The following is a 27,208-nucleotide window of genomic DNA, read 5'->3' as shown; positions in this document are numbered from 1 at the left end:
CCCATGACACAGAGCATAGAAACTTTGATAAAACCTTTATTGTTCATTAGACTTCAAGAGAACAGTAGGCCTGAGAAAAACACTGTGGTAATTTTTTTTAAGGGAATTCCTGGCACTATCACTTCAAAGTAGCAAGGTGTAACAGTAATTAAAGGGTTTTAACTGGCTGCACTTTCTGTTTCAGACACTAGAGGGGAGTATAAAAATCCAAATAAAATCTGGGATTTTGTTTTACTCATTCACTAACATCATCAAATATGTACTGTATTCCTATATGCCTGAAATTCTATTAGACCCCAGAGACAAAAAGATTAATAAGATGTGGTCTTTGTCTTTAAAGTACTTAGTTTAGTTAGAGAAGACATGCCTGTTAAAAAAAAAAAATAGTAATAAGCCCGGTGCAGTGGCTCACACCTGTAATCCCAGCACTTTGGGAGGCCGAGCAGATGGATCAACTGAGGTCAGCAGTTCGAGACCAGCCTGGCCAACATTGTGAAACCCCATCTCTACTAAAAAATACAAAAATTAGCCGGGCGTGGTGGCGCATGCCTGTAATCCCAGATACTCAGGAAGATGAGATAGGAGAATCGCTTGAACCTGGGAGACAGAGATTGCAGTGAGCCGATATCGTACCACTGAACTCCAGCCTGGGCAACAGAGTGAGACTCTGTCTCAAAAAAAAAAATTAATAATCATAATAATAATAAGGCCAGGCACAGAGGCTCACGCCTGTAATCCCAACATTTTGTGAGGCCGAGGCTGGACTACCTGAGGTCAGGAGTTCGAGACCAGCCAGGCCAACATGGTGAAACCCTGTCTCTACTAAAAATACAAAAAATTAGCCGGCCATGGTGGTCGCCTATAATCCCAGCTACTCGGGAGACTGAGGCAGGAGAATCGCTTGAACCCAGGAGGCAGAGGTTGCAGTGAGCTGAGATTGTGCCATTGCACTCCAGCTTGGGCAACAAGAGTGAAATTCCATCTCAAAATAATAATAATAATAATAATAATAATAATAGGCAAACTACAACAGAGAATGCAGAGTAGAGAATCAAACCCATGACTTTGGGAGACTATGGATATGGGACAGGACAGAAGGAGAATCATTCCTAGAAGAGAGAGGAAAAACATGTGCCTATATATAATAATTCACACTAGACAAACCAGCCTATCCAAATTGGCTTTTTCTCCTAATAACAACGTTTCTGGCCTTAATCTAAATGGAAATAACCTATACCTAGATGGTATCTTTAAACTTCTATCTATGAAAGTAGAAGCATTATCTGGTAAAGAAGATTTGCTAAAATAACTAGTTGGTTAGGCTTCAAAATCTATTGTATGCAGTTTAAAAGGCATGAAGGTGGGGTGTAGGGGGTGGTTTATACTTCCAGCTACTTGGGAGGCTGAGGTGGGAGGATCATTTGAGCCCAGGAGTAAGAGTTCAAGGTTATAGTGAGCTATGATCGTGCCACAGCACTCCAAGCCTCAGTGACAGAGCAAGACCCTGCCTTTAAAAAAATAAAAATAGGCCAGGCGCGGTGGCTCACGCCTGTAATCCCAGCACTTTGGGAGGCCGAGGCGGGCGGATGATGAGGTCAGGAGATCGAGACCATCTGGGCTAACACGGTGAAACCCTGTCTCTGCTAAAAATACAAAAAATTAGCTGGGCGTGGTGGTGGGCACCTGCAGTCCCAGCTACTTGGGAGGCTGAGGCAGGAGAATGGCGTGAACCTGGGAGGCGGAGCTTGCAGTCAGCCGAGATCGCGCCACTGCACTCCAGCCTGTCTCCAGGGCGACAGAGCGAGAGTCCGTCTCAAAAAAAAATAAGAATAAAAATAAAAAATAAAAATAAAAATAACAAGACTCTATAGGAATGACTGATAAACCAGAATTAAAGCTCAAAGTCACGACAAGGGTGCCAAAGGGAAACACTTGTATGGTATATTTTTCCCTAATCTTCAAAATGACTGCTCCATCATTTGTTATGGTTTAGGATGTTTGGGTTGTATGTTCTGGGAGTAGAGAGCTGGAAAGAAGGGGCAAGTTGTTAATTTTTCATACTGATGGGGTAGCACATGGTAGAAAAAGTAAAAAGCCAAAATCCTGAAAAAGTTTCACACACATAGACAAAATGAGACAGCAAACTTGTGAATCGAGCATGATTTGGCATCTTTAAATGCACAGCCAATTCCCTTCTAGTGCCAAAGCCAATGGCTTCTCCTGTAGATAAAATGGCACGGTTCCTGAAAAAGCCCTGGACGCTGTTTCCCCACAATCCTATAATCTGTCAGAAGACAGAAAACAAAAAGAAGGCTGTGCAAGCCAGAAAAAGCAAATTATAACCAACACAGAGCCAACACTTTACTTCAGACAGAAGGAGCTTTTCTATGCATCTTTGGAAAGGGAGAGACAAAAGAAGCTTACCATTGCTCAAATAATCAAGGCAAACAATAAAACAATTTAACCAAACACCATCCTGGATTAGCATTTAATGCAATAGCCTCCCTTCTCACTTCTTATTCATAGCCTTAAGGAATACTAACATCACATAAAAAAGAGTTGAATGCCACAATATACAAAGAACTTTTATAACTAAATAAGAGGAAGACAAATAACCAAAGGGGAAAATATTCAAAGAATATGAGCTAGTAAATCACAGAAGAAATACATAAAGTCAAAAATTATATATATATTCCATTTTGTTAGGTAGTGGTGGAAAGTGCCTTCTCCATACAGTCCTAAAGGCACTTTGTCTTGATAGTACTGCCAACTGCAAGCTTCCAGAGAAACTTGGGCTATTTTGAATGAAAAAAATAATGATAAAGATGTCAAGCATAAGTAATACATTCCTAAAAATATTTAGAAGTTTTATGAAATACCTAATCTAGGAAGGAAACTATTCAATATAATGGATACATATAAGCTACAAATTAAATCCAAGAGAACTAAAATATGAATATAAAATGAACCTTTGCCTATGAATGTAAAACAGTTGAAGCCAATCCCTAAGCCTAGAATGAACAAAGCCGATGATGAAAGCAAATAACAGGGAGTCTTACTACAACCACAGAAATAAAACGTCTCTAAGAAAATAAAATTACTCAACTGTCTTTGCTGTGAAAGCATGTCATTCAAGGACCCTTTTAGCAGTCACCAAATGCAAATGCAAAAGCAGATAATGCCTGAGTCCAGCAAAAGCAAGTACAGTCTTCCCATCAAAGAGGAAAAGAAACCTAAGCCTTTCACTTGTCCTTGATACAAAAAGGTAATGGATTGTGAAAGAACTCAAATTCCAGAAAAAAAGATTCCAGTCCAACCTGCATAAAGCTAAAAAAACTTCATGTTACTTTGTTCTAAAATTAGCAACACACAGGTCCCTATACTAAAAACAATATATACGATCCCAGGTGAGGTGTCAGGGTAAAGTTCCCAGCACGTCAGCAGACTATCCCATAACCATTTCAGTTTTCCCTTATCGGCTTTTAGACAACATCCCAATTTTCCTCTATTGTTAATGTCACTTAAAAGGCTGAGAAAAATCTAGTTCAACAGATTCAAATTTCAATGTAGTTCCTAAGTACATTACAGGTAATGATGCCACTGATTCTATATTTAGATTCTGGTATGGAACAAGGAGTGTTAGTTTTGTCTAAAATGGCACCATGTCACTCTTCAAAGCCTAACTGCAACAATCACCTAATCCTGCATTAAAATGTCTTTAAGGTGTTAACCTATAGCAAGTTAAAATGTTTTTTCAGTGTCTTTTGTGTGTGTTTCTATTGATTGGCTGTGATGCTATAAATATAGACACAATAAGTCACTCCCATCAGTCCTTTAAACATTCAGCAATGCAAGTACTATAAGGTGGAATTCATTCCTCATCTGAACCAAAAAGCAAAAATAGTAAAACTTTTTTTTTTTTGAGGCGAAGTCTCGCTCTGTCACCCTGGCTGGAGTGCAGTGGCAAGATCTCGGATAACTGCAACCTCTGCCTCCTGGGTTCAAGCAATTCTCGTGCCTTGGCCTCCCGAGTAGCGGGGATTACAGGCACCTGCCACCACGCCCAGCTAATTTTTTTAAATATTTTTAGTAGAGATGGGTTTTCACCATGTTGGCCAGGCTGGTTTCAAACTCCTGACAACCTTAAATGATCCACCTGCCTCAGCCTCCAAAGTGCTGGGATTACAGGAGTGAGCCACTGCGCCCAGTCTGGTAAAACTCTTTTTTTTTTTTTTTTTTTTTTTTTTTTTGAGATGGACTCTCACTCTGTTGCCAGGCTGGAGTGCAACGGTGCGATCTCGGCTCACTGCAACCTCCCCCACCTGGGTTCAAGCGATTCTCCTGCCTCAGTCTCCCAAGTAGCTGGGACTACGGGCACGCACCACCCCACCCAGCTAATTTTTATATTTTTAGTACAGACGGGGTTTCACCATATTGGCCAGGATGGTCTCGATCTCTTGACCTCGTGATCCACCCACCTCGGCCTCCCAAAGTGCGGGATTACAGGTGTGAGCCACCGCGCCTGGCCAAAACTCTAATAATATGAACATTCTAAAGTGATCTAATAGTACTTATAAAAATATATTGCCTCCTCAAAAGGAATTTAAGGCCTCCCAATAGAAAGCATGTTGCTTATTTTCACAATATCCCAATAAAGAACTATTATTTAGCATTTATATCACACTTTAACTTGCAAAAGTGTTTTACAATTATTTTCATTAGTAGTCATGCATCACAACCACCCAACAAGCCAAAATGGTCCTGTTATCCTCATTTGACAGCTGAGAAAACTGATGTACTTTAAGAACAAGGTCAAATCAGTCTGCTTTTCTTATAGACCAAGGGCCTAACCCTTATAAAAAGTCTCATTCGCTCACCAGTTACCTGTATTGCTCATAAAAGTAGTTAAAGCAGGTTTTTGGAAATAGGAGTCCATATAAAATAATCGTACAGGGCCGGGTGAGAGGTGGCTCATGCCTGTAATACCAGCACTTTGGGAGGCTGAGGCAGGTGGATCACATGAGGTCAGGAGTTGGAGATCAGCCTGGCCAACATGGTGAAACCCCATCTCTACTAAAAATACAAAAATTAGCTGGGCGTGGTGGCGCATGCCTGTAATCCCAGCTAGTCAGGAGGCTGAGGCAGGAGAATCGCTTGAACCTGGCGGGGGCAGAGGTTGCAGTGAGCCGAGATCGCACCATTGCACTCCAGCCTGGGCGACAGAGCAAGACTCCGTCTCAAAATAAATAAACAAATAAAATAAAATAATGGCACAAAAACACTGAAAGATACTAATTCAACAAAAATACATAGTCAGGCTGGGTGCAGTGGCTCACGCCTATAATCCCAGCAACGGTGCGATCTCGGCTCACTGCAACCTCCCCCACCTGGGTTCAAGCGATTCTCCTGCCTCAGTCTCCCAAGTAGCTGGGACTACGGGCACGCGCCACCACACCCAGCTAATTTTTATATTTTTAGTACAGACGGGGTTTCACCATATTGGCCAGGATGGTCTCGATCTCTTGACATCGTGATCCACCCACCTCGGCCTCCCAAAGTGCGGGATTACAGGCATGAGCCACCACGCTCGGCCTAAAAGTATTTTTTAAAAAGGCCAGGCAGCACAGTGGCTCACGCCTGTAATCCCAGCACTTTGGGAGGCCGAGGCAGGTGGATCACCTGAGGTCAGAAGTTCAAGACCAGCCTGGCCAACATGGTGAAACCCCGTCTCTACTAAAAATACAAAAATTAAGCTGGGCGCAGTGGCGTAAGCCTGTAATCCCAGCACTTTTGGGAGACTGAAGTAGGAGAATCGCTTGAACCCGGGAGGCGGAGGTTGGAAAGAGCCGAGATTGCACCATTGCACTCCAGCCTGGGCAACAAGAGCGAAACTCCGCCTCAAAAAATAATAATAATAATACAAAATTAGCCGGGCATGGTGGCAGGCGCCTGTAATCCCAGCTACCTGGGAGACTGAGGCAGAGAGAACTGCTTAAAACCCAGGAGGCGGAGATTGCACTGAGCTGAGATCACGCCACTGCACTCCAGCCTGGGTGATAGAGCAAGACTCCATCTCAAAAAAAAAAAAAAAATATATATATATATATATATATACACACACACACATATATGAATATAGAATTAGCCAGGCGTGCTTCCATGCGCAGGTAGTCCCAGCTACTCAGGAGGCTGAGGCAGGAGAATCACTTGAACTCGGGGCAGAGGTTGCAGTGAGCCAAGATCGCGCCACTGCACTCCAGCCTGGGCAAGAGACTGAGACTCCATATTGGGGGGAAAAAAAAACATATTCAACTGGAATACAAACAGGTAAGTACTTAGTTACAATGACACAGGAAGTTTTCAAGGAAACTGGGTGCCAAAACCTGTTACCAAACAAAAACAAAAAAAAGGATCAAATGTTTCTTCATCTTATTTTTCCCCCTCAATCAACTACAATTAGACTTCTATTTCCACCACTCCAATGAACGGTTCTACTGGAAGTCACCAATAATCCCTAGGTTGTCAAATCCTGTGAGTACTTCTCTGTTACGTGACCTCTATATGGCATTCAACAGAGCTCACCACTCCGTTCTATTTTTTTTTTTTTTTAAGAAAGTGTCCAGCTCTGTCACATGGAGTGCAGTGGTGCAATTAGGCTGGAGTACAGTGGCACAATCACCACTTACTGCAGCCTCAACCTCCCAGACTCAAGCAATTCTCCCACCTCAGCCTCCTGAATAGCTGGGACTGCCATAGGCATGTGCCACCACAGACAGCTAATTTTCTATTTTTTGTAGACACAGGATCTTACTATGTTACCCAGGCTGACCACTCCCTTCTTGAAACACTTCTTTACTTGCCTTCTAAAACATCACTTTCTGGGTTTTCCACCTATCTCACTAGCTATTCCTTCTCTTTCAAATTGCTCTTCTCTAGCCACAAACCATCCGTAGATGACCTCCTGATTAAATACCATGACTTCAAATTCTACCTATTTCAGCTCAGAATTCTCCTAGGAATGCCAGGCATTTCTATCCAACTGCCTATCTAATTTCTCCATTTGGATACCTAACAAGTATCTCAAACTTGGCAGGACCAAAAGAGAATTTTTTTTTTTTTTTTTTTTTTTTTTTGAGACGGAGTCTTGCTCTGTCGCCCAGGCTGGAGTGCAGTGGCACAATCTCGGCTCACTACAAGCTCTGCCTCCCAGGTTCATGCCATTCTCCTGCCTCAGCCTCCCAAGTAGCTGGGACTACAGGCGCCTGCCACCACACCTGGCTCATTTTTTGTATTTTTAGTAGAGACAGGGTTTCACCGTGTTAGCCAGGATGGTCTCGATCTCCTAACCTCATGATCCACCCGCCTCGGCCTCCCAAAGTGCTGGGATTAAAGGTGTGAGCCACCACGCCCGGCCGAGAATTTTTTTTTTTTTAATTTTAGACAAGTTATCACTCTGTTGCCAAGGCTGAAGTGCAATGGCACAATCACAGCTCACTGCAACCTCCACCCCCTGGGCTCAAGCCATCCTCCCACCTCAGCCCCTCAAGTAGTTGGGACCACAGGCATGTACTACCACACCTGGCTAATTTTCTTATTTTTTGTAGACACAGGGTCTCTCTATCTTGCCGAGGCTCGTCTGAAACTCCTGGGCTCAGGCGATCCTCTTGTCTCAGACCCCCAAAGTGCTGGGTTACAGGCATGAGCCACCACTGTCCAAGAATTTTTGACAATTATATTCTGCTAGTCTTACCCATATCAATTAACAGCAACAACCATTTACCTCCCTGGTTGCTCCAGTCAATAATATAGAAGTTATCCATGATTCCTTATTACCTCACTTCCAAAGGTGTAACAATCCCAAAGCAAGCCCTGTCAACTTCACTTCCAAAAGATATGCCAAATCTGTCACCTTTCCACAGCTTTTATGCCATCACCCCAGTCCAAGTTACCGTAAAGTCTCATTTGATTCATGCAAAGAGCCTTGTTACTGGTCTCCTTGCTTCCTTCTACAACCCATTTCTTTTTGAGGTGGAGTTTCGCTCTTGTTGACCAGGCTGGATTGCAATGGCATGATCTCAGCTCACCGCAACCCAGGTTCAAGCAATTCTCCTGCCTCAGCCTCCCGAGTAGCTGGGATTACAGGCATGTGCCACCACGCCCAGCTAATTTTGTATTTTTAGTAGAGATGGGGTTTCTCCATGTTGGTCTGGCTGGTCTCGAACTCCTGACCTCAGTGATCCGCCCGCCTTGGGCTCGCAAAGTGCTGGGATTACAGGCGTGAACCACTGCGCCCGCACTACAATCCATTTCTAACATAGCAACTGAACATTCTTTCTAGTCACAAATCGACTCATATCATACTCGTACTTAAAAACTCCAAAGGAGGCTGGGTGCAGTGGCTCACGCCTGAAATCCCAGCACTTTGGGAGGCCAAAGCAGGTGAATTGCCTGAGCTTAGGAGTTTGAGACCAGACTGGGCAACATGGTGAAATCTGGTCTCTACCAAAAATACAAAAAAATTAGCCGGACGTAGAGGCGTGCACCTATGGTCCCAGCTACTTGAGAGGCTGGGGTGGGAGGATCCCTTAGCCTGGTGGTGGAGGTTACGGGGAACCAAGATTGTGCCACCGCACTCCAACCTAGGTGACAGAGTGAGATCCCGTCTCAAAAAAAAAAAAAACACTCCAAAGGAAATGAAACACCTTACCCTAGCTTCCAAATCTCACTGTCACCTAGCCTCTGCCTTTGTCATCTCTTGTCATTCTCTCCCTCATTCACCGTATTCAAACAACACTGGCCTGATTTCTGTTCCTTCAACATACCAAGCTCATTCCTCCTTAGGTGCTCTGCACTATAATGTTTGATCTGCTGATCTTCATATACTCCTAGATCTTAAATGCCATATCCTTAGAGAGATATTCTCCCAATATAAAGTAGCTATCAATTCATACTATCACATCCTCTATTTTTCTGTACAGTATTTATCATTAACTGATTTTTATTTATTTTGTTTTATTTTTGAGATGGAGTCTCGCTCTGTCTCACAGGCTGGAATGCAGTGGCGCGATCTTGGCTCACTGCAACCTCTGCCTCCCAGGTTCAAGAATTCTCCTGCCTCAGCCTCCCAAGTAGCTGGGATTACAGGCACCCACCACCATGCCCGGCTAATTTTTGTATAAAAGTAGAGATGGGGTTTTGTCATGTTGGCCAGGCTGGTCTTGAACTCCTGGCCTCAAGTGATCTGCCCACCTCGGCCTCCCAAAGTGCTGGGATTACCGTGCCCGGCCATTAACTGTTTTTTTTGTTGTTGTTTTTTTGAGACTGAGTCTTGCTCTGTAGCCCAGGCTGGAGTGCAGTGGCACGATCTTGGCTCCCTGCAACCTCTGCCTGCCGGTTCCAGCGATTCTCCTGTCTCAGCCTTCTGAATAGCTGGGACTACAGGCTCATGCCACCACACCCAGCTAATTTTTGGTATTTTTAGTAGAGACAGGTTTTCACCATGTTGGCCAGGCTTGTCTCGAACTCCAGACCTCAAGTGATCTGCCTGCCTCGGCCTCCTAAAGTGCTGGGTTTACAGGCATGAGCCACCCACGCCCGGCCATTAACTGATTTTTAAAAAGCTGTCTGTTGCTGGACAGGTTGGCTCACGCCTGTAATCCCAACACTTTGGGAGGCCGAGGCCAGTGGATCACCTAAGGTCAGGAGTTCATGACCAGCCTGACTAACATGGTGAAACCCTGTCTCTACTAAATACAAAAAAAACAGCCAGGCGTGGTGGTGCATGCTTGTAATCTGAGCTGCTTGGGAGGCTGAGACAGGAGAATCGCTTATACCTGGGAGGCAGAGGTTGTGGTGAGCCAAGATGGCGCCATTGCACTCCAGCCTGGGCAACAAGAGCAGAACTCCGTCTCAAAAAAAAAAAAAAAAAAAAATCTGTTTGTTGTCTGTTTGCCCTCATTGGAATGTAAGCTCCATAACAGCAGGGACTTTGTCTATCTTGTTTTGTGTGCCGCCAATGCTGAAAACATAGTAGAAACTCAATACATTTGGCAGGCTTAGTTGTTAGGTGCTGAAGTTAAAAAGGTGAAAAAGGGCCAGGCACTCACCACCTGTAATCCCAGCACTTTGCGAGGCTGAGGTGGGAGGATCACTTGAGGCCAGGAGCTTGAGACCAGCATTGGCAATATAGCAAGACCTTGTCTTTGCCAAAAAAAATTTTTTTTTCATTAGCCAGGCACAGTGGCTAGTGTCTATTGTCCTAGCTACTTGGGAGGCTGACACGAGAGGATCATTTAGGCCCAGGAGTTTGAGCTTGCAGTGAGCTATAACAGCACCACTATACTCTAGCCTGGTGGAGAATTAAACTCTGTCTCAAAAAAGAAAAAAACAGCCTGGACAACATATTGAAACCCCATCTCCACAAAAAATTTTAAAAATTAACTGGCACGCTGGCTTGCATCTGTAGTCCTAGCTACTTGGGAGGCTGAGGCAGGAGGATTGCTTGAGCCCAAGACTTTAGAAGCTGCAGTGAGCTATGACAGTGCCATGGCACTCCAAGCCTGGGCAACACAGTGAGATCTTGTCTATTGAAAAAAAAAGAAAAAGTGAAAAAGGAATAACCCCTACCTACAAAAAGCTCACAATCCAGATGAGGAAACAGAATAGCAATTAAATAATAAATGTAAGGAACATGCATTCTATTTAATAGAATGAGATGTTGTCATTTAAACAATGTAAAAAATAATAATAAAGGTAATGTTAGCAGGATAGTAAAATGTCAGAGCAGCCTATCCGCAAGAGTGATTAATACTGCCTTGGGAACAGGGAAGACTTCACAGAAGAAATTAACTATGAGCTAAATCCTAAAGCTTAATTAGGAGAGTCTTAGTTATGTTTGTTCAGATAATTGTTTATGTTTGTCTACTTTGGAAGAAATGTCCTTGGAAGAAAAGAAAATAGCTTGAGCAAAAATATAATAAAGTGAGGAAGGAAGATGGAATCAAGCATCTGCTATGTATCAGGCACTAGGGTAATGAAGGGCTTTAAAGGGAAAGGGCATAAGTAGTCTTACAACTTAGGAAGATCACTCCTGTGGCAGTGTGGTGGACAGACTAGAGGGGTGATAAGCCTTGAGACATGCAGATTAGTTAGGAGGCTACTGTAACTGTCAGAGTAAGAAATAAAAAAGGTCTCATCCAAGAATTTGGCAATATGGTATAAATGAAAAAATGCAGATTTAGGAGAACTTCAAGGTTAAAATCAGACCTGGGACCAACCAGATATGTCGGATAAGGGGTAAGGAGAAATCAAGACCAAATCCAATTTTTTTTTTTTTTTTTTTTTTGAGACAGAGTTTCACTCTTGTTGCCCAGGCTGGAGTGCAATGGTGCGATCTCGGCTCACAGCAACCTCCGCCTCCCGGGTTCAAGCAATTCTCCTGCCGCAGCCTCCTGAGTAGCTAGGTAAGAGGGAAACCTTGTCTCAAAAAAACAAAGTGAGCTGGGCACAGAGGCTCACACCTGCAACCCCAGCAGTTTGGGAGGCTGAGGTGACCAGATCACTTGATCCCAGGAGTTCACGACCACCCTGGGCAACATGGCAAAACCCCATCTCTAAAAAAAAAATACCCACAAAATATTAGCCAGGCATGGTGGCGCACCATCTGTAGTGCCAGCTACTCAAGAGGCTTAGGTGGGAAGATCGCTTGAGCCCAGAGGCATAGGTTGCAGTGAACTGTGATTGTGCCACTGCACTCCAGCCTGAGCTACAGAGAAGACTCTGTCACGAAAAAAAAAAAAAAAAAAATACAACTGCATTTCTAAGTAAAATAAATTCAAAAGGATTTAAATTTTCTAGACTTTTCACTTTTAATTATGTAAAATGTATTAAAAAAGAAAATTAAGCTAAAAATTCAAATGTATTTAGGGAATTACATTTCTGGAATTAGTCTTTAAAGTCTCTCTTCTCTGCCCCAGACAAAAATAACATTCTTTTAGTGTTAAGTTCTAAGAGTTCTCATAAATGCATAGTTGTGTAACCACAACTACAATCAAAATACGGAACAGTCATGTCACCCCCAAAAAATTTCCTCATACTACCTCTTTGCAGTCAACTCTCTACTTTTTTTTAATTGAGACGGAGTCTCGCTCTGTCACCAGGCTGAAGTGCAGTATGGCGCCATCTCGGCTCACTGCAACCTCCGACTTCCGGGTTCAAGCGATTGTCCTGCCTCAGCGTCCCGAGTAGCTGGGACTACAGGTGCGCGCCACCATGCTCGGCTAATTTTTGTATTTTTAGTAGAGATGGGATTTCACTACATTGGCCAGGCTGATCTCGAACTCCTGACCTCGAGATCTGCCCGCCTCGGCCTCCCAAAGTGCTGGGATTACAGGCGTGAGCCATCACACTTGGCCACCCTCTCTCTACTCTTTTTTTTTTTTGAGACGGAGTTTCACTCTTGTTGCCTCAGCTGGAGTACAATGGCGCCATCTTGGCTCACCGCAACCTCCGCCTCCCGGGTTCAAGCTGCGCCACCACGCCCAGCTAATTTTGTATTTTTAGTAGAGACAGGGTTTCTCCATGTTGCTCAGGCTGGTCTCAAACTCCCGACCTCAGGTGATCCGCCCCAACTCGGCCTCCCAAAGTGCTGGGATTACAGGCATAAGCCACTGCGCCCGGCCCACTGTCTCTCTAGTCTTACCCAAAGGCAATCACTGATCTGTTCCCCACTGTCCTTATAGTTGAGTTTTCCCCAGAACATCATACAAATGCAATCATACAGACCATAGCCTTTTGAGTTTTGTTTCTTTCACTAAGCATAATAGCAATGAGTTTCATTCATGTTATTGCATATATGAATAGTTCCTTTTTATTGCTGAGTAGTATTCCATTGTGTAGATATATTAGTTTGTTTATCCATTCCCCAGCTGAGAGTTATTCAGGTTGTTTCCAGTTTGTGGTGACTATAAATAAAGCTGCTGTAAACAGTCACATACAAGTTTTTTTGTGAACACAGATTTTTATTTCACTTGGATAAATACTTAGGTCATTTTTTTTTTTTTTTTTTTGAGACCGAGTCTCACTCTGTCGCCCAAGCTGGAGTTGGAGTGCAGTGGCGCGATCTCGGCTCACTGCAACCTTCACCTCCCAGGTTCAAGAAATTCTCCTGCCTCAGCCTCCCGAGTAGCTGGGACTACAGGCGCAAGCCACCATGCCTGGCTAATTTTTTGTATTTTTAGTAGAGATGAGGTTTCACTGTGTTAACCAGGATAGTCTCCATCTCCTGACCTCGTGATCCACCCACCTCGGCCTCCCAAAGTGCTGGGATTACAGGCGTAAGCCACTTCGCCCAGCCTCTTTATGCCCAGCCTCTTTATACATTCTTTTTTTTTTTTTTTTTTTTTTTTTTTTTTGAGAGCGTGTCTCACTCTGTTGCCCAGGCTGGAGTGCAGTGGCGCGATCTTGGCTCACCACAAGCTCCGCCTCCCAGGTTTACGCCGTTCTCCTACCTCGGCCTCCCAAGCAGCTGGGACTACAGGTGCCCGCAACCACGCCTGGCTAATTCTTTGTTTCTTAGTAGAGAAGCGGTTTCACCGTGTTAGCTGGGATGGTCTTGATCTCCCGACCTCGTGATCCAGCTGCCTCGGTCTCCCAAAGTGCTGGGATTACAGGTGTGAGCCACCACACCCGGCCTATACATTCTTAATATGAGCTGTATGCCTGATACATAATTGGCAAACATTTCTCCCAGTGTGTTGCTTATATTTTCATCTACTTGACAGTCTTCTGCAAAGCAAAAGTTAATTTTGATGAAGTCCAATTTATCAACTTTTTACTTTATGGATCTTGCTTTTGGTGTCATATCTAAGAACTCTTTGCCTAACTCAATGTAATAAGGATTTCCTCTTCTTTTAAATCTCATAGTTTAGGCCGGGCATGGTGGCTAACCCCTGTAGTCCCAGCACTGTGGAAGGCTGAGGTAAGCAGATGGCTTGAGCCCAGGAGTTTGAGACCAGCCTGGGCAACATGGCAAAACCCCATCTCTATTAAAAAAAAAATTAAATTAAATTAAATTAAAATAAAATAATAAAAATATTTTATAATTTTACAAATTACATTTAGGTGTAATTGTTGAGATGACTATTCTTTCTCCACTGAATTGCCTTTGCACCTGGGTCAAATATCAATAGCCATACTTAATAGTGTGAATGTTTCTTTTTTTGTGTTTTTTTTTTTTGAGACGGAGTCTCGCTCTGTCACCTTGGCTGGAGTGTAGTGGAATGGTCTCAGCCACTGCAACCTCTGCCTCCTGGGTTCAAGTGATTCTCCTGCCCCAGCCTCCTGGGTAGCTGGGACTACAGGTGCCCACCACCACGCCCCACTAATTTTTGTATTTTTAGTAGAGATGGGGTTTCACCATGTTGGCCAAGCTGGTCTCAAACTCCTGACCTCAAGTGATCCCCCACCTCGACCTCCCAAAGTGCTGGGATTACAGGCATAAGCCACCGTGCCCGGCCTGAATCTATGTCTGAACCTCTGTTCCGTTCATTGATCTATGTATCTATCCTTCTGCCAATACCACACTGTCTTGATTACTGTAGCTCTTTATTAAGTCTTGAAATCAGATAGTATGAGTCTTCCAACTCTGTTGTCCTTTTTCAAAATTGTTTTGGCTATTTTAGTCCCTTTGCCTTTCCATATAAATTTTAGAGTTAGCTTGTCAAAGGCTTTTTTTTTTTTTTTTTGATACAGGGTCTCACTCTCTTACCCAGGCTGGAGTGCAGTGATGCGATCTTGGTTCACTGCAACCTCCGCCTTCTGGGCTCAAGCAATCCTACTGCCTCAGCCTCCAAAGTACCTGGGATTACAGGTGTGAGCAACTATGCCAGGCTAATTTTTGTATTTTTTTGTAGAGATGGGATTTCACGTTTCCCAGGCTGGTCTCGAACCCTGGGAACTCCTAGGCTCAAGCGATACACCCACCTCTGCCTCCCAAAGTGCTGAGATTACAGGCATGAACCACCATGCCTGACCGTGTCAAAGACTTTTTAAACTTTCCCACAAAGTGTCTACTTTTAAGTAGGGGTTAGCTTCCTAGATTTACTTAAAGAAAAAAACAATGCTGGGCCGAGTGCAGTGGCTCACGCCTGTAATCCCAGCACTTTGGGAGGCCGAGGAGGGCAGATCACAAGGTGATGAGATCGAGACCATCCTGGCTAACACGGTGAAACCCCGTCTCAACTAAAAATACAAAAAAATTAGCCAGGCGTGGTGGCAGGCACCTGTAGTCCCAGCAACTCAGGAGGCTGAGGCAGAAGAAAGGCATGAACCCGGGAGGCGCAGCTTGCAGTGAGCCAAGATCGCGCCACTGCACTCCAGCCTGGGCAACACAGCAAGACTCCATCTCAAAAAAAATAAAATAAAAATAAAAAATAATAAAGAAAAAAACAATGGCGGTATTAGGAGGATTAGAAATCTAACATCTATTTTTCAAGATTCTAAAGTTTTACTTGCACAGCTGTTCTGAGATTTCCTGCAGTTGTCCAGAAGAAAAGAAAAATGTTTTATTTAAAGATATGTATTATTGTTTAGTACAACAGAGTTGAAAACCCATTTTTCATAAAAGACAAGCTATTCATTCCAAACAGATAAAATGTTAAGCTTCTTGCACTTTACAAACAATGGTCCCTCTGCTGCCAATGATCTTCCTCTGACTCTTCACCTAAATCGTACACATCCTTCAGGTTTTACTTTGGACAATCCTCCATGCACAAGCCTTCCTTGATTCTCCCCAAATATGGGTTAAGGGTTAACATATTTCCATTACACCCTAAAGACCTCTATCATCACTCTTAACTCTATAATTGAGAGTTAACTTGTTTCTCCCATCAGGACATAAACTCTGGGTATGAAGGAGAAAACACTAAATATTTACATTTTAGCTCCTAGCAGAGACAGAGAAATACATAAGTCTGTTTTGAATGACCAATTGCTTTGAATAACAGCAAGAAGGGGGAGAAGTTGAAAATAGGATGTCCTACCTTGCAAACAAGCTACAAAAAGAATCCTCCAAAAAAGTGGATAGTGATACCAGTTAAAAAAGAAAGGCTGGGCACAGTGGCTCACACCTAAAATCCTAGCACTTTGGGAGGTTGAGCCAGGAGGATCACTTGAGGCCAGGATTTTGAGACCACCCTGAGCAACACAGTTAAGACTCTGTCTCCATTAAAAAAAAAAAAAAAAAAAGGAAAGGGGCCAGGCACGGTAACTCAGGCCTGTAATCCCAGCACTTTGGGAGGCTGAGGCAGGCAGATAACAAGGTCAGGAGTTCGAGACCTGGTGAAACCTGGTCTCAACTAAAAATACAAAAAATTAGCCAGGCATGGTGGCACACGCCTGTAGTCCCAGCTACTTGGGAGGCTGAGGCAGGAGAATACCTTGAACCCAGGAAGCGGAGGTTGCAGTGAGCTGAGATGGCCCCACTGCACTCCAGCCTGGGCAACAGAGGGAGACTCCCTCTCAAAAATAAATAAATAAATAAATAAGTTCCACTGGGCATGGTGGCTCATGCCTGTTATCCCACTATTTTGGGAGGCCGAAGCAGGTGCATCACCTGAGGTCAGGAGTTCGAGACTACCCTGGCCAACATGGTGAAACCCCGTCTCTACTAAAAATACAAAAATTAGCTAGGCGTGGTGGTGTGCGCCTGTAGTCCCAGCTACTTGGGAGAGGCAGGAGAATTGCTTGAACCCAGGAGACTGAGGTTGCAGTCAGCTGAGATCGTGCCACTGTACTCCAGCCTGGGCAACAGAGTGAGACTTTGTCTCAAAAAAAAAAAAAAAAAAAGAAGTTCACAGAGAAAAAAAATTGAAAAATAAGGAAAAGGACTAGCACTGTACTATGAAGTAGTAGTTGTCATGCCACATTCCTGCAAAACTAATCTCTCAAAAAGATACAAATGAACAACATATAAAGCAACTGAAGCTTGGACTCACAGAGTCATCAAGCTGACTTTCACTACTAATATGCTAATGACTACTAAATCTGTATCTCCCTTCTGAACCTTTCTACTCAAGACCTATGTATATATCCAGAAGCCTACTGGATTTCCCAGATACCTCAAATCCTATATACCAAAATCAAACTTATTTCCCTCAAATGTAATACCCTCTTTTACTCTTGCATTCCGTAACTTGGTTAATGACATCACATTCCACTTAGTTGTCCATGCCAGCAATTTCAACTCCATCTTTGACAACTCCTTCTTCTTTACCCGTCCCCCAATATAAAGTCAATGAGATCCTTTTAGTTACTCTCCTAAAAAGTTCTCCAATCTGTCTACAATTCCACCATGACTACTGTACCTGATATCGTCAATCTCTCAAGTCATCACACCATTCTCCCAACCAACTAGTCTCCCTACAATCAATTGTGCCTTTTAAAGTCTAACTTCTACACTGTCAACAGAGTTACTTCTACTTAAATAGTGATCTAAACATGTTCCTTACCTGGTTTAAAAACTCTTCCATGACTCCTCAGCACCTACAAAATAAAATTCAGACCCCTTACTAAGGTCATCCATAACTGGATTCCAACCCATCTCTCACCTCACTTTCTTCTACTCCTTCCTCATACCCCATGATCCTGCCACATTAAACTAGTCCACATGTCCATACTTCTTGCACATCTGTATCTTTGTACAAGCTATTTTCTGCACTTCAAACAGTAACTTTTCCAATCCTTTTTTTGCTGACTCAGCCAAATTGTATCCCTCCTTCAAGACCCAACTGACTCTTTCTCTAGGAAGTCTTCTCTAACTTTCCCCTCCCACTACAAGGCAGAACTAATGTTCCCATAGCACTTAGTACAGATCTCTATTACAGCACTTATTGTACTGACTCAGAACTATTTATGTGTTGGTCTCTAATTAAAATGTGGCTGGTCCAAGTGTAGTAGTGTTTACAACTAATTGATACAAGAAGTTACAAATTTCTTTGTTGCTTCTTCATTCCCACTGCTTCACTTCCTAGCCTTAAAAAAAAAGAAAAGAAGAAAAAAAAAAGTGAATTTTTTTTTTTTCCTGAGATGGAATCTCACCGTTGCCCAGGCTGGAGTGCAACGGTGTGACCTCGGCTCACTGCAACCTATGCCTCCCAGGTTGAAACGATTCTCCTGCCTCAGCCTGCTGAGCAGCTGGGATTACAGGCGCCCACCACTATACTCAGCTAATTTTTTTTGTGTGTGTGTGCGTGTGTGTGTGTGCGTGTGTGTGTGTGATGGAGTCATGCTCTATCGCCCAGGCTAGAGTGCAGTGGCGCGATCTCAGCTCACTGCAGCTTTCACCTCCCGGGTTCAAGCAATTCTCAATCCTAGCCTCCTGAGTAGCTGGGATTACAGGCGCCTGCCACCACGCCTGGCTAATTTTTAGTAGAGACGGGGTCTCACCATCTTGGCCAGGATGGTATTGAACTCCTGACCTCATGATCCGCCCACCTCAGCCTCCCAAAGTGCTGGGATTACAGGTGTAAGCCCCTGCATCTGGCCAACAGTGAACTCTTTAAAAATGATTTTGTCATTTATATTTTAATTCCCTCCCAGCGCCTAGTACAAGACATAACACACGGTAGACACTTAAATATTTGCTGAAGTTGACTGCTGAAAGGATCAACTCCAACATTTTTTCAATGAGGCCACAGAATCCAAAAAGCTTACGATTCAAGCCTAGTTATGGCTTACTGGTAGAAAAAAAGACATTACACAAATTCGCAAATTGATACTTATGTTGTTTCTAGATTTGCATATTTTTCCCAACTAGTTTCACGGTTAGTTCCCAGAAAATTGGTAACCAAGTAAATCTTTTAAACAAAACACTTTTTTGTTGTTGTTTTAAATAGGGTCTCACTCTGTCGCCCAGGCTGGAGTGCAATAGCGAGATTACAGCTCAGATTACTGCTCACTACATCCTTCATCTCTTGTACTCAAGTGATCCTCCCACCTCAGCCTCCCAAGTATCTGGGACTATAGGTGCATGCCACCACACCCGGCTCATTTTTTTTTATTTTTTTGTAAAGAGAGGGTTTCACCATATTGCCCAGGCTGGTCTGGAACTCCTGGGCTCAGGTGATCCTCCTGCCTAGGCCTCCCAAAGTGCTGATATTACAGGCATGAACCACCATGCCCACCTAAATCACTTCTTATTTTTATTTATATATTTTTTTCAGAGTCTCCCTCTTGTTGTTGCCCAGGCTGGAGTGCAGTGGCATGATCTCGGCTCACTGAGACCTCCGCCTCCCGTGTTCAAGCAATTCTCCTGCCTCAGCCTCTCATGTAGCTGGGATTACAGGCGTCCACCACCACACCCAGCTAATTTGTGTGTTTTTAGAAGAGATGGGGTTTCACCATATTAGCCAGGCTGGTCTCAAACCCCTGACCTTGTGATCCACCCGCCTCGGCCTCCCAAAGTGCTGGGATTACAGGCATAAGCCACCACGCCTGGCCCTAAATCACTTCTTAAATGACCTATATTTTCCCATGAAATAGTATGATCCAGTGTTGTACCAAACCACCATTTAATAATTGAGCCAGCATACGCCTGTAATCCCAGCACTTTGGGAGGCCATGAGGCGGGCTTGTAGCAGGACAAGCCACAAACAAAACCCCTCAGACGCTGAGTTAAAGAAGGAAGGGCTTTATTCGGCCGGGAGCTTCGGCAAGACTCACGTCTCCAACAACCGAGCTCCCCAAGTGAGCAATTCCTGTCCCTTTTAAGGGATCACAACTCTAAGGGGGTCTGCGTGAGAGGGTCGTGATCGATTGAGCAAGCAGGGGGTATGTGACTGGGGGCTGCATGCACCAGTAATTGGAACGGAACAGAACAGGATGGGGATTTTCACAGTGCTTTTCTATACAATGTCTGTAATCTATAGATAACATAACCTATTAGGTCAGGGGTCGATCTTTAACTACCAGGCCCAGGGTGTGGCGCCGGGCTGTCTACTGGTGGATTTCATTTCTGCCTTTTAGTTTTTACTTCTTTCTTTGGAGGCAGATATTGGGCATAAGACAATAAGAGGGGTGGGCTCCTCCCTTAAGCTGATCACCTGAGGTCAGGAGTTCGAGACCAGCCCAGCCAACATAGCAAAACTCCATCTCTACTAAAAGTACAAAAATTAGCCAGGCATAGTGGTGGGCACCTGTAATCCCAGCTACTCAGGAGGATAAGGCAGGAGAAGCTTGAATCCGGGCAGTGGAGGCTGCAGTGAGCCAAGATCGCACCCCTGCACTCCAGCCTGGGTGACAAGAGTGAAACTCCATCTCAAAAAGTAAATAAATAAATACATAAATTTAAAGGCCGGGTGTGGTGGCTCACGCCTGTAATCCCAGCACTTTGGAAGGCTGAGACGGGTGGATCACCTGAGGTCAGCAGTTCGAGACTAACCTGGCCAACATGGTGAAACCTCATCTCTACTAAAAATACAAAAATCAGCCAGGTATGGTGGTACGCACCTGTAATCCCAGCTACTCAGGAGGCTGAGACCAGAGAATCACTTGAACACAGGAGGCAGACGTTGCAATCAGCTGAGATCTCGCCATTGCACTCCAGCCTGGGCAACAGAGTGAAACTTGGTATCAAAAAAAATAAAATAAGGCCGGGCGTGGTGGCTCATGCCTGTAATCCCAGCACTTTGGGAGGCTGAGTCGGGCAGATCACAAGGTCAGGAGATCGACACCATCCTGGCTAACACGGTGAAACCCCGTCTCTACTAAAAATATGACAACAAATTAGCCAGGCATGGTGGCGGGTGCCTGTAGTTCCAGCTACTAGGGAGGCTGAGGCAGGAGAATGGCGAGAACCCGGGAGGCGGAGCTTGCAGTGAGCCGAGATCGCGCTACTGCAATCCAGCCTGGGCAACAGAGCGGGACTCCGTCTCAAAAAATAATAATAATGATAATAATAAGCCAATAAATATTTATTTTAGCCCCTGGTATGTCAGAGATTCACAAGAAGTCCTTAAATCTCCAAAGTTCCTCTCCCACTTTAGAAAAACTTCTCACACGAAAGGCAATCAAGATACTAGCCCACCCCTTTTTCTTCCCCAGGGAAAGAAATCCTCATTTTGTAAGGTCATTTACTACATAAAAGTAACCACAAGTAGGAAAGATAATAGAAGGAGAGGAGGACAGGAAATTCTCATCACAGCTGAACAAACCTCTATTATTTTAACATAACATGGGTGGCATTTATGCGCTTATTTGAACTGACGGAAATTTCCAGTAGGGGGAAAAATGCATTACCAACATTAAAAATAAATGTCCAACTATTAAAAAATAAAATAAGATAGCTATGCCCAGCTTTAACATTTTATACTCTACTCCATGTAGTAGTCAAACATGGAATAAATTTCTGTAATGACCTATCACAATAGTAACAAATGCTTTATTTTTAAAACTATTATCTTAAAGTATTATAGACAAATAATCTATTGGGACAGTCAAGGAACTAAAGTAAAAAGGTTAAAATTATACATCACTGTGCATTTCCAGGAAAGAAAAGTGAAACACATTTTACCAGACAGAGAAGTTAAAAACAACCAGGTTCATTTTTCCCATTCCTATAAATTCACTCCCCTTATTTGTGAATCTTCAAGAATCTAGTATAGCCCCTCCCTACCTTTACTCAGGTAAAAGACCAATCACTCATCAACTGCCAAAACGCCTTGACAGTTTAAGGTCTCAATCCTCAGAGTCAGCAAAGCTGAAGCGTCTATGTCCTTTTAAAAGGAGTCTGCATCTCTACTTTAGAAACCATTTTCTCACTGCGCTTGGTGGCTTACGCCTGTGATCCCAGCACTTTGGGAGGCCGAGGCAGGCGGATCACCTGGTTCGAAACCAGCCTGACCAAAATGGCGAAACCCCATCTCTACTAAAAATACAAAAACTAGCCGGGCATGGTGGTGGGTGCCTGTAATCGCAACTACTTGGAGGCTGAGGCAGGAGAATTGCTTGAACACGGGAGGTGGAGGTTGCAATGAGCCGAGATTGCGCTACTGCACTCCAGCCTGGGCGACGGAGCAAGACTCTGTGTCAAAACAAAATAAAATAAAAAGAACCCATTTTCTCTTTCCATAAACACATAGTTTGTCCTCTGCTTTGTCTACATTAAAAAATACGTCTCAGGAGTGTTTCTTCAGCCTCTCAGGAAAACCAAGACACCTCTTGGGCTCCTCTTCTGAGATATTCCACCTGGGAGATCCCACTGACAAGCAGGGTAACAAAAAGCAGAGCTAGAGGGCTGCCTTATGCATATCTGACCTCCAAAACAGCGACAGGTCCCCGGAGCAGCCAGAGACTCCTTTGCAAAGGAGAACTTTATATAATTTAAAAATAATAAAATGGGCCAAGCACGGTGGTTCCCACCTGTAATCCCAGCACTTTGGGAGGCTGGGGCAGGCGGATCACCTGAGGTTAGAAGTTTGAGACCAGCCTGTCCAGCAATGGAGAAACCCCGACTGTACTAAAAAAAAATACAAAAATTAGCCGGGTATGGTGGCACGTGCCTATAATCCCAGGTACTAGGGAGGCTGAGGCAGGAGAATTGCTTGAACCCAGGAGGCGGAGGTTGCAGTGAACCAAGTTCGCAACACTGCACTCCAGCCTGGGTGACAGAGCAAGACTCCTTCACCCACCTCAAAAAAAATTATAATAAAATAAAATAAAAATAAAGATAACAAAATAGCCAGGCACGGTGGCTCACGCCTGTAATCCCGGCACTTTGAGAGGCCGAGGTGGGTGGATCACCTGACGTGAGGAGTTCAAGACCAGCCTGGCCAACATGGTGAAACCCCATCTCTACTAAAAATACGAAAATTAGCCAGGCGTGGTGGTGGGCATTTGTAATCCCAGCTACTCGGGAGGCTGAGGCAGGAGAATCGCTTGAACCCGGGAGGCGGAGGTTGCTGTGAGCCGAGATGATGCCACTGCACTCCTGCCTGGCGACAGAGCGAGACTCCGTCTCAAAAATAAAATAAAATATAATAAACAAATTATATTTTCACATCCCTCACTGGGCAGCCCTCCCTGCTTGTCTCAAACTATTTTCTTAACTCTTTTTTTTTTTCCAGACGGAGTCTCGCACTGTCACCCGAACTGGAGTGCAATAGCACTATCTCGGCTCACCGCAACCTCTGCCTCCCGGGTTCGAGTGATTCCCCTGCCTCAGCTTCCCAAGTAGCTGGGATTACAGGCGCCCGCCACCACACCCGGCTGATTTTTTGTATTTTTAGTAGAGACGGGATTTCACTATGTTGGCTAGGCTGGTCTCCAACTTCTGACCTCGTGATCCGCCCGCCTCGGCCTCCCAAAGTGCTGGGATTACAGACCTGAGCCACTGCACCCGGCCTTTTCTCAACTCTTTAAAGCACATTAGTGCCAACTGTGTTATAAGGCAACATGAGTTAGCTATGTTCAGAAAATATTTTAACAGATTGGCCCTCCATCCTTTCGGGTGAGGAGCTGCAAACCGTTTGTAAAAACGCCGGAGTACGGTATTTTTCCTACAGAAGTCTGATGGCTAATTTATCACATTACAGAACTGGTAGTTCTGCACATGGTCTGCTGTGCCCATAAAGAAAGCACATACGTGTCTACTGAGGTTTTACAAACAATACGCTTCTTACCTTAACAGAGAAATCAGTCATTCCATTAACAACGGTAAGGTCTAAATTCCACTAACATTGTTGGTGATACATTAACATCAACATAGTACTTACAATTCACAATTTGCATAAACAATCTCAATTACATAGGTGATGCTTGCAATAGCCCGTTTGAAGCATGACATCTTCCTGGTGTTCAGAAAGGTTAAGTGGGACCTGCCCAAGGTTACCTAACAGCTTTATCAATGGTGGACTTCCTTTCGAACCTGCCTGACTCTAAGCCCCTAGCTCTTTTCCCTAGACCCCTCCCAGCTTTCAAAAGAGGGTTCCCGACTCCCATCCTCTACCCAGAGCAGCCTATTACTCCGGGAGACCGACCCTTCCCCGGCCTGGTTCAGAGGTGGCTTCTTAAGCTCCAGCAGAGCTTTCATCCTCCACCACCCTCCCCCCGCAATCATTCTCTGAAAGAAGCGGAAAGGAGAGGCGACCAAAAGCTCCTGGAGGAAGGGATGATACAAATGGGCTGCTTCATTCCACAGCACGCAACCCCTTCCCCCTCCACCAAGCTGTCCAGCTCTGCGGCCGGCGACCTGGCCACCCGTGCCCCAAATTCTCCCATCATCACCTCAAACTGTACCTCCCCCACGCCCTTCCGTCTCCCACAGTCAGAGCCCACCCCACAAAGTCATGTATCCTTCAGCCAAGTTACCCTCTTCCCACGCGTTGTCCACTCCCCCTCCACCACTACTCACGGTCGGTGACTGGGCCCGGCCCTCATGGCTGCTCCTTTGCCGCCCGCCGCCCGCCGCCACCACTTCTCCACTGCCCGGCCCCTCAGTCACCGGCGCAGCTGTCGGCACTAGCCGGAGCCGCTCCTGCGCCTGCGCAGCGTGTAGCGCCTGGGCCCTTTCGGGCCGCACGCGCCTGCGCAGCCCCTGCCGGGGGCGTCTTCCTCAGTGCCTGATGGTCTGGACCCCTGGGTCTCTAGTGGACATGGGAGCTGGCCTTGAAGAATTCTGAGGCTTAGAGAATTTGGCGGCTGCCTCAGGGTACGCCTCTGGAGTACCGTGCCTAGGTTACTAAACCCTTGGATCGCGCTTCCCCAAGGAGCCACAGACTTACTGGCTCTTCCAGAATTCTGCATCCTACTTGTACTTAAAGGCCTGAATTCAGGTGCTCTGAGGTGACCACTGATGATAAATTTGGGTCTTTTTTTTTTTTTTCTGAGACGAAGTTTCGCTCTTGTTGTCCAGGTTGGAGTGCAATGGCGTGATCTCGGCTCAAAGCAACCTCCGCCTCCCGGGTTCAAGCGATTCTCCTGCCTCAGCCTCCCGAGTAGCTGGGATTACAGGCATGCACCACCACGCCCAGCTAATTTTGTATTTTTAGTAGAGACGGGGTTTTATCATGTTGGTCAGGCTGGTCTCGAACTCCCGACCTCAGGTGATCCACCCACCTCAGCCTTCTAAAGCGCTGGGATTACAAGCATGAGCCACCGCTCCCAGCCTGGGTCTTTTTTTTTTTTTTTTTTTTTTTTTGAGACGGAGTTTCGCTCTTGTTGCCCAGGCTGGAGTGCAGTGGCGCGATCTCAGCTCACTGCAACCTCCGCCTCCCGGGTTCAAACGATTCTCCTGCCTCAGCCTCCTGACTAGCTGGGATTACAGGCTTGCGCCACCACGCCTGGCTAACTTTTGTATTTTTAGTAGAGACGGGGTTTTACCATGTTGGCCAGGCTGTCTCGAACTCCTGACCTCAGATGATTCGCCCGCCCCGGCCTCCCAAAGTGCTGGGATTACAGGCATGAGTCACCATGCCTGGTAAAATTTGGGTCTCTTTCAAGAAGATCATCGTGTCTAGAATGTATCGGGGGTAATTATGTAAAGGCAGCTTTGCCATCCTAGAATACACTACTAGCTAGGAGGTGCAATGAAGTCCTGGGGACCTTGTCAAGGAGGTGACCTCGCCTAGAATGCACTGGGAACACCGCTAAGTTCAGTATGTTTATCAAGCACATGCTGTTTATTGCACAGAAATGTTCTAGGCATCGCGTGTATGCTATTGAGGAATTCGCAGGCAAATAGTCCCCTGCTTTCCAGCTCTCACTGTGAGCCTGGCCCTTTTTCAAACTGGTAAAAGAAAACCAGACCTTTAGTCCAGTGAGGCCCAACTGTCAGTCCCTAGACTACTGTGCTGCTTTGGCATAGCCTGACAAGAGACTAAGCTCAATCGAGTCCTGAGAATTCAACAAAACAGACTTGAAAGCAGCAGGCAATGAACAGCAACCAAAGGGAAGAGGAGGTACAGGACTAAACTCTCTCCTCATCACCATGGCTCTTTTTTCTCTCTCAACTCCAGCGCTGGTCTGCTCTCTTCAGAGTTTGGACACATAAGGCCCAAGATACAACGTAAGGGGGAAAAAGAGAAGAAAAAAAGACAAGTTGAGTGCTCAATGAGGAATGTTAAAAAAATTAAAATAGGCCAGGTGCAGTGGCTCACGCCTGTAATCCCAGCACTTTGGGAGGCCGAGGCGGGTGGATCGTGAGGTCAGGAGATCGAGACCATCCTGGCTAACACGGTGAAACCCCGTCTCTACTAAAAATACAAAAAATTAGCCGGGCGTGGTGGCGGGCGCCTGTAGTCCCAGCTACTCGGGAGGCTGAGGCAGGAGAATGGCGTGAACCCGGGAGGCGGAACTTGCAGTGAGCCGAGATCAAGCCACTGCACTCCAGCCTGGGCGACAGAGCGAGACTCCGTCTCAAAAGAAAAAAAAATTAAAAATAAAGCTGGGCATAGTGACTTATGCTTGTAATCCCAACATTTTGGGAGGCCAGGTTGGGAGGATTGCTTGAGCCCAGGAGTTAGAGACCAGCCTGGGCAACATAGGGAGACTCATCTCTACAAAAAAATCTAAAAAAATAGTGGCCAGGCAAGATAGCTCATGCCTGTAAACCCAGCACTTTGGGAGGTTAAGGCGGGCGGATCGCTTGAAGCCAGGAATTCGAGACCAGCCTGGCCAACACGGTGAAACCCTGTCTCTACTGAAAAAATACAAAAATTATCTGGGCATGGTGGCATGCACCTGTAGTCCCAGCTACTCAGGAGGCTGAGGCAGGAAAATCGCTTGAACCCAGGAACGGAGGTTACAATGAGCCGAGATCGCACCACTGCACTCCAGCCTGGATAACAGAGTGAGACTCCATCTCAATTAAAAAAATAAATAGGGCCGGGCGCGGTGGCTCAGGCCTGTAATCCCAGCACTTTGGGAGGTCGAGGTGGGCGGATCACGAGGTCAGGAAATCGAGACCATCCTGGCTAACACGGTGAAACCTCATCTCTACTAAAAATATAAACAATTAGCCGGGCATGGTGGCGGGCCCCTGCAGTCCCAGCTACTTGGGAGGCTGAGGCAGAATGGCGTGAAGCCCGGAGGCGGAGCTTGCAGTGAGCCAAGACGGTGCCACTGCACTCCAGCCTGGGGACAGAGCGAGACTCCATCTCAAAAAACAAAACAAACAAACAAAAAAAAAACAAAAAAATTAGCCAGGCGTGGTGGT

The 27,208-nt window shown here is 45.2% G+C and overlaps 1 protein-coding gene across 3 annotated transcripts in view; it reads right to left on the bottom strand.

Annotated features, from left to right (window-relative positions):
• Positions 1-27,208, bottom strand: part of FAM222B (family with sequence similarity 222 member B) — a 101,044-nt gene that overhangs the window by 64,233 nt on the left and 9,603 nt on the right. The window contains exons 1-2 of one of the 3 annotated variants that reach the window (XM_055388650.2): positions 24,407-24,539; positions 17,508-17,541 (exon numbers count right to left, since the gene is read on the bottom strand). The exons of 1 other annotated variant lie outside the window; for it this stretch is intronic. The gene's annotated coding sequence lies outside the window, so the exon portion shown is untranslated. Of the gene's footprint in view, positions 1-17,507; positions 17,542-24,406; positions 24,549-27,208 lie in introns of those variants that run through there. One more of the 3 variants, XM_055388648.2, reaches the window with a different exon arrangement.

This window comes from Gorilla gorilla, chromosome 4 (assembly GCF_029281585.2).
Source record: "Gorilla gorilla gorilla isolate KB3781 chromosome 4, NHGRI_mGorGor1-v2.1_pri, whole genome shotgun sequence".
Classification (NCBI taxonomy): domain Eukaryota; kingdom Metazoa; phylum Chordata; class Mammalia; order Primates; family Hominidae; genus Gorilla; species Gorilla gorilla.
This window is presented reverse-complemented; position numbering and strand designations above follow the sequence as displayed.